The sequence below is a fragment of the Labrus bergylta genome, chromosome 1 (assembly GCF_963930695.1).
Source record: "Labrus bergylta chromosome 1, fLabBer1.1, whole genome shotgun sequence".
Classification (NCBI taxonomy): Eukaryota; Metazoa; Chordata; class Actinopteri; order Labriformes; family Labridae; genus Labrus; species Labrus bergylta.
In genome coordinates, this window is record NC_089195.1 from 7357021 (window position 1) to 7364619 (window position 7599).

The 7599-nt window shown below is 40.2% G+C and overlaps 1 protein-coding gene across 1 annotated transcript in view; it reads right to left on the reverse strand.

Annotated features, from left to right (window-relative positions):
* Nucleotides 1-7052, reverse strand: part of LOC109998172 (CREB3 regulatory factor) — a 33279-nt gene extending 26227 nt beyond the window's left edge. Inside the window, exon 1 of the mRNA XM_020652932.3 lies at nucleotides 6780-7052. The gene's annotated coding sequence lies outside the window, so the exon portion shown is untranslated. The remainder of the gene's footprint in view (nucleotides 1-6779) is intronic.
* Between the last annotated feature and the right edge of the window lie 547 nt (nucleotides 7053-7599).

Genomic DNA, 7599 nt, shown 5'->3' on the forward strand with positions numbered 1-7599 from the left:
GAAATGTGCATTTCCCTTTTATCTGTGTTCATGAAGTGAAATACTGATAAGATCAGAGCTCTTTTTTAATCAGTTCAGCCAAAAAAAAAAAAAAAACAGGCTTTCGTTTTGTACATTTGCTGGCTAGTTTTTGCTATAAATAAATCTATTTACTGCTATTCAACATGAAAAACAAGCTTCTTCAGCTGCCAGAAATGTAGGACAAATCATTTCCCAAGAAAGACAACAATCAGCATTAAAAATAGCATAAGCACACGCTTTAATGCAGCAGATAAAGGTTGAATTTTACCTGTAGGGAGGGGCACAGGATTCATGTAATATTTGTAGAATGTATGAGGATGATAAGCAACTCGCATTTGTCCTTACAGTTCTGTACTATACGCCTCTATCACAGGCTGCATCAAAGATTTGTGGATAAATAAAACACAACTGTTAAATAGAGAAAAAGAAATGAGGATTTGGCAGGAAATGAGAAACTATGGCAAATTAGGACTTTGAATAAACAGACCTGAGTTCAGTTTGAATATTTATCAGCGGTAAGTATCATCTTAAAGTTTAAGGTAAAGCTCAATCAAAAGGGCAAATGAAACGCTGCAGTTCTGAAGGCTGACAGCAGTAACTACATTTAGAATACAGTGAATTTCTTAAAATCCGTCAGAGTTGGTGCAATACAAATCCAATACTGCAATGACTTAAAGATACTGTCAAAAATGTGGTACTGACTATAAGCCTGTAAGCCAGTCGATGTACCTTTGTGATACAATAACCAATCAGCTCCAAACAAACAAACTAAAAAACAAACATTTCAGGTCAGAATAGTCCAAACTAACAAAATGCCAGAAACATTAAACACCAAATAAACATTTCAATTGAAGAATAGAGGAAAATGGGATCAGAACGTCTCTAGTACATGTTCCATCTTTTTACAGAGTTCATTCATTTGACTTTGTTTCAGAGAAAATAAATGTTTAAAAAATATGCAGTTATTACAAAGTAACACTTGAAAAAAGGCAGACGCACGACAATCAAAGCTGCAGCGGTTACAGGATCTTTCCAGTCCATTTTGTGCTCAACACATCCAACTTTTCCTTCACATGAATGTTTTATTTGCCTCCGAACGTTGAGGTCACAATTAAAAATAAATAAAATAAAAAATCTAGATAGAAAAAGATAGAATGGCATTATCCCCTTTGTGTGGCGGAGCTACTTTCCAAAATAAAAGATTGAACTTAAAAAAAAAAAAATGTCAATCCAGCCTATCATTACGGTTACAGATACTTTCTGTAATAATATAATAATAATAACTATTAACCATGGCCCTGTTTGGTTTCCAAAATAAAGACCCATAATTATACAAACTTCCACTTAGAACTAAGGAACTATGAGACAGTAAATGTAGAACTTTTGTTTTTAAGTATAGCAATGACTGTGCTCATAATTTCAACTCTGCCTGTTGTTATTTGTTTACTTTTAAATTGTTGTTTTAATGCTCCTATTTTCATCTTTAAAAATTTGAGATTGGCTTCAAAAGAAAAGTGTGTTATAAATAAAATGTATTATTATTAGTATGATGAGGATAAGTTGGGTTAACATCGTTCATGTGAAAATTTACATGTAGGTCATGCAAAATATGCCAGAGCGTAAAAATATTAGCATCTTTGCCTGACCTAATTTCCTCATCTTGCTCTCATCCAGTCGGCCAGCTACCGTCTGCCTGAATCCACGTGAAGGCAGCACTAAGTCTCACTGAAGATGTAAGCCTAGTCTTTAAAAAAAAAAAAAAAAGGAGCCGTGCGCTCTAGGGAGTGTTTAATGCAGCAGTACAGTGCATCTGGGTCTGAGTCAAAACAAACTACCATGTTTGTGTTCATGGTTATGAGGGAACACACTCTGTGGCACACAGGACAGGACGGTTACATATCCAGCGCTTGATGCCTCATTCCATGTTGGCGTCTCTCTTTTTAAAGAATATATTTAGTAAAAGACAAATACAGGACATTATTATCCAAATCCTCGAACATAATTGGGCCTCTAAACAACTGCTTCTTGGACTCCACCCATTACGGATAAAGCCAGCCAATGAGAACAAGTTTTCCGCCTGCTGAGCGAGTCTGCATCGGTTAATGTTTGTGTAACCAAAACTCAAATTCTCCATTAGAGGAGGAGGAGGCCATAGTGCAAACCGCTGATCAGACAGACGAGCTCCTTTCAGGCGGGGACATGATGAAACACTAAGCAACACCAAACACACACACACACACACACACACACACACACACACACACACACACAGAGAGAGCAGGAACAATGCAGACCCACTGTTAGGTACCTGTGGAAAACCAGGAGAAAAGAACAGCTCACACTGACCCGGGCTCAGAGTTTGGAGAACAATACCATAATACTCTCACTGTGGATTGACCTCAGGCACACAAGAATGAGGAAATGAGGATTGGCTGGGCGGTTATGACACTGCCTTGGCATGCCACATGGAAAACTGGTATTTGGCACACTGAGCGAGCCAGCTACCAACATGCTGTGTACACAAACACTTATCAGACACATACAGCGTTTTGAAGAAGAGATAACAAACTCATGGAATGGATAATAATCCCACCAACAGACAAAGGATACACACAACTTTATCATAACCTTTCAGCAGATGTGCTAACAGCAGAAGCATGGAGATAAGAAACACTGAAAGTTTACACAAGGATTAAGACTATGTACATTTTCTATCAGTAGTTCACTTGAATCAACAGTTCAACTTTCCCAAATCCAGATTATGAATGTCTCTTCTCTTTTCTTGGAACCACGTTTTTAAAAAGATCATTAAACTTGTATAAATATAAAAAAAACATCAGAGAGGCTGTTAGTACCACACAAAGGTTAACACATGCAAACTTGTTCATTCTCCACCATTTCCTTTCATCTCCTTTATCTGACTGCAGTGCTCTCCGAGGTACGGTACAGTATTTGCTGTTTTTACACAGTAAATTTGTACAGTAGAAAAAAAAAAACCCACAATGCACCAAATGGATTCTTATTTATATTTGTTCGTACTCTAGCTGATATAGAAGTCAGGCGTACAATAACAATCCTGCAATCATTTATTGTGTTAGTTCAATATAGGCTTGGTCCAAAGTTCTCCGTGCTCATAATCACACTCCTGACAGACAGAGTTCAGAGTAAGAGAGAGAGAGAAAACAGGAGAGAGATTGCTTCATCTCAAATCAAACCACTGTGGGTCAATAACCAGCTATAACCAGCAGCTTAACATTCAGCCAACGATCCATTCAGTCTTTTGTCAACAAGACGACGAGAGCAGAGCGGGATGCCAACACAACTGCGGCTTATGTAAAACTACACCAAATACATACTGACAACACAAACATGCATGTTTACATTCACAGTGTGGCGGGATTATGGCTCATGTAGCGCAGTTTGTGCATGACAGAAGTGCCTTATACTGGTTATAGACAAAATCCACACAAGACGCTTCAATGCCTTCTCAAGCTTAAAACTATTTTGGTCCTTTTCTGCCATATTTATCCATAAGACTTTTTTTTATTAATGTATTATTAATGCATTGTGTGGGCACTTAATATGCTAATTCTAATGACTCCATATGCTGGTAACAGCTTGTTACCTAACACAGTGCGCTGTAATCGAATGAAACTCACTATGCCATAATGTTCTTTTCCAAAACATTGCTTAAAATTACAAGTGCTGCAGTGAACAAGATATTATCAATGATTAATTGCTGTTTCTTTTCTCTGATATGTAAAGTCAAATCAGTTTTTTTTCTTTTCGATAAGTAGATTGGACTGCAAGAGCTGTTTTTGTTTGGTAGCAAACCAAACTCCAGTATCATGAGTCATGTTTTAAAAGTAGAATGTATTCTCATCAGTGTTTTCCAGAAGCCCAGACATCACGCTGCACACATTACACAATTCTACCTGACTACTTTCTCAATGTTTAAAGTCACGGTATCCTCGCTTTTCCTTTTAAAGGATTTCAAGCACAACATTTCTGAATCTTAAGTTATCACAGAAACAAACTTAGCCAACTTAGCATCGCCTCAGCTAGCAGCCCCCAAAGTGGGGATGGGACAAAAAATAACAATTTGATCTGGCAGTATTTAGTCATCCTGACGATGGGATACAAGTATGGAATTGCTGGTTCAAATGATCAGTATTTCATTGAAAAAAAAAAAACGGATAACAGATTTCCCATCATGACTCCTCATGGTGGCGCTGATGACATCAGCAGCAGTTGTTCTAATAGTTATTAACTTACAGAGGAGGATACACATGTTGTAAAATGAAAGTTCCCTTCTAAAAACCTAGTGAACCATGAAAACAAAAGAAGTCCTCATCGAAAAACAAGCAAGCAACAGCTCTGATTGCAGCCTCTCATTTCTGCTGAAGAGCGTTAGAGAAACACTGAAGCGCTTTCAGGTTTCTTCACGTTTTATTTTTGGCTCTTTTGTTTTGGAAAGGAGGAGACGTCTAAGTTAAATATGGCACATACTGACCAGAGTTAATGCAAGATGATTCTGGGTCTTCTCCAATTATTATTGGAATGCTCAATTTTTATTGGGCTTTAGCCTTCATAATGATTGATCCATTTATCTTGTCAGTTTAAAATCACATCTTCCTTTAGAAGTTAGTCTTTTGCATACTAGTTTTATCCAAACAAAAGTTTAAAGTTAAATAAAGTTTACTTTCATATGAGGCAAAAAAGTATTCATCTGTTGTCACAAATCATTTTAACAGGGTGTTTCTGTGGATCTGTGGTAGAAGACAGCGCTGTAGTGGGCCATGTCCTTCACCATAAAGGGTTAAAATGTATACAAAGGAAGTTTTATAGTAACTGTTAGTATTCTGATATTTGTGCACTTTAACATATTGGTACTTTTTAAGCTGTTTGTCTTGCATATGGTGTCACGTCACATTGAAAATTTGCGTTAAAATTGTAAATTTCAAAATAAAAACAAACTATAGAATGAGTTGGTGAAGTACTAACTCACAACTCCTCCCATCCAAACCATACGAGGAGAAAAGACACTTGACCATGAGGCAAATTTAGAGCATGAGCACTCTGACCAGACAATGAACCTTTAGCAGCTGGAGGCCTCTTTAGAAAAAAAAAAAAAAAAAAAAAAAAAAAAACACTACCAGATGATAAGAGGACGGCATAGTGACGGATGGATGGAGGTTACGCACAGAGAGACGAAAACGTGGTCGAGAAAAAGTAAATTAGGAAAGAGTCCGTATTAAAGAGGCTGTGATGGCGGAGAGAGTAACCGAGAACAGCGGGGAGAAAACGGGGGAGCGAGGGGAGGAGAGGCGCTCTGGCAGTCGGTCTGTCTGGGAGGCCAATTTGCCAAATAAAGCTCCAAAAAACCTGGACGACGGACTAAGCACGATTTCGCTGTAAAAAAAAAAAAAATATCGCGAGCTTATTTCAAAGAGTAATAAAAAGACCCCAATACTCGTGGCTAAGAAGGAACAAAATGAGAAAACAACCTTAACGACCTGGATGCGCCCCTTGCCTCCCCCTCCCCATGTCCTTGGAGCTCGGTTTCCCGTAACGATGGAGAGCCAAAGTGGCCCCCGTCCGCCGCCCCTCTCCTCGCCTCTCTCTTCTGGAGCGCGTCCTGCTCTCCCCCCGAATAAAAACCACGTTTTATCTGTAAACTGAACCCGATCAGTGCAACAGAACCGGTGATGCATGACGGCGGTGTGTGTGTGTGTGTGTGTGTGTGTGTGTGTGTGTGTGTGTGTGTGTGTGTGTCCGCACAGCTGGATAGAACAGCAGCAGCACAAACAGAGCCAGAGCACGGACAAGAAGGTGCCATGGTGGCAGCCAGCAGCGTGTCCCGCATGGCACGGCGAACCGAGGAGCCGCACTTCCCACATCCCAGACCTTCCTCTCGTTATCACACTGCACATTCACACTGAGTGCATTTGTATTTTTTTTAAAAATATAAAAGCAGAAATACCTACCAGAAGCGGCCACAGCGCGGACTATCACGCCGAGACAACAGGGATCCTTTCAGCGCAAGACAACAATAAAAATGGGGCGCAGCTGGCAGTGCCACCGGATGTCCAATATTAATTCCTAATACGGCCGATTTCTGAGCATGTGGAACCGCTCGGTGCTGAACAGCTCCAGCCACTTCCAGGAATAAAGTCTGCTTTTCCTCCATGCTTGGCACTTTTTACTAAATAATAAAGTTGCACGTAGAACAAAATCACAGAGCAAGTTTGGCTGCTGTTTGTCCACCTGCAGGTGCTGCTGCTGGTTGGTTGGTGATACAGGCCCAGACAAGTTCAAGTCGGTATAAGTTGTGGCTTTATCGCATAAAAAACGATAAAGACTGAAAGGAAAATAACACGGGAAGCTTTTTTTTTATTTTTTTATAATCGTCTTACAAATGCGCAGGGATGTGATAAATGTATGCAAAATGTAAATAAAAAAATAAACACACATGTGCTTATTTAAAGTTTAAAATGTTAAACATGTAACAAATAAGTGATTACTGTTTTTAAAGCGCCTTTTCTGGGGCACGTTGCATTAAACAATATTCCAGTGTACAGTTCTGTGCCATGCTACTGTATGTAAATCCGTGTGAAAGTAGCCATTTTTATAATAAAAGCCTTCATATTTTTCTCTTCATATTGTAAGAAGCCTATTGGTCAATAACTTCTCAGCGCATCCACTTGTCAAGAAAAGCGCATTTATGTGCCTGTAGAAAACTGTGAGGCTGGCTTTACCTTATCGCTTGTCCTCGGATGTCCCCTCGGAGTTAAGGCTCCTCCGGACCGGGGTAAAATGTCGGCCTCGGTCTCTCCAGATGATATTATCACGCACCATCCACAAAGAGGAGCAGAGCCCGGGTGGACAACAACAGCAGCAGCCGCACGGAAATCCAGTTCAACCTATAGGGCCACATGCAAGAAGTTAGTTTACAGCACTACCGAGCTGGTCCAAATGGCGGATAAACGGGACAGAAAATATGGTTGTAGTAGGACTGTTGAATACCCCCCTCCCTCCCTCCCTCCCTCCTTGCCTCCTCCACCCCCTCCTCCTCCTCATGTCTCTCCCTCCCCTCCATTGGTGCACAAGCATACCGTTTTTGAGATGAGAGGGTGGGAGTGCAGTCATCTCCCCCCTGAAGCGGATTCATTTTTTAATAAAGTTTTGGATGTCTGTGAGGAAGAGTCCCTCTTTGTGTAACAAAACAACACAGGACTCCTCCTATTGGCTGCTTAGATTTAAACCACTTTATTTTGGTGCAGAGAAGAACAAACCTTAAGAGAGAGAGAGAGAGAGAGAGAGAGAGAGAGAGGGCTTTGTTGTTGTTGTTGTTGTTTTTTGCGACGTACAGGTGTTACGCAGTGGTTAGCTGCATACTTCCGGGTTCGTCAGAGTGTAAATGTTGAGAAGGGAGTTGTAAGGAACTGACCTGGTGGAAAAAGGAAGTGTATCAGCTGTAAAAACAGTTGCAGCTCTCATCGGTGGGTCGAGGGGCACCTAAGTTCACGAATAATCCCGCAGACCGACTGTAAAGCTCGAGATATTTGTATGTCACAT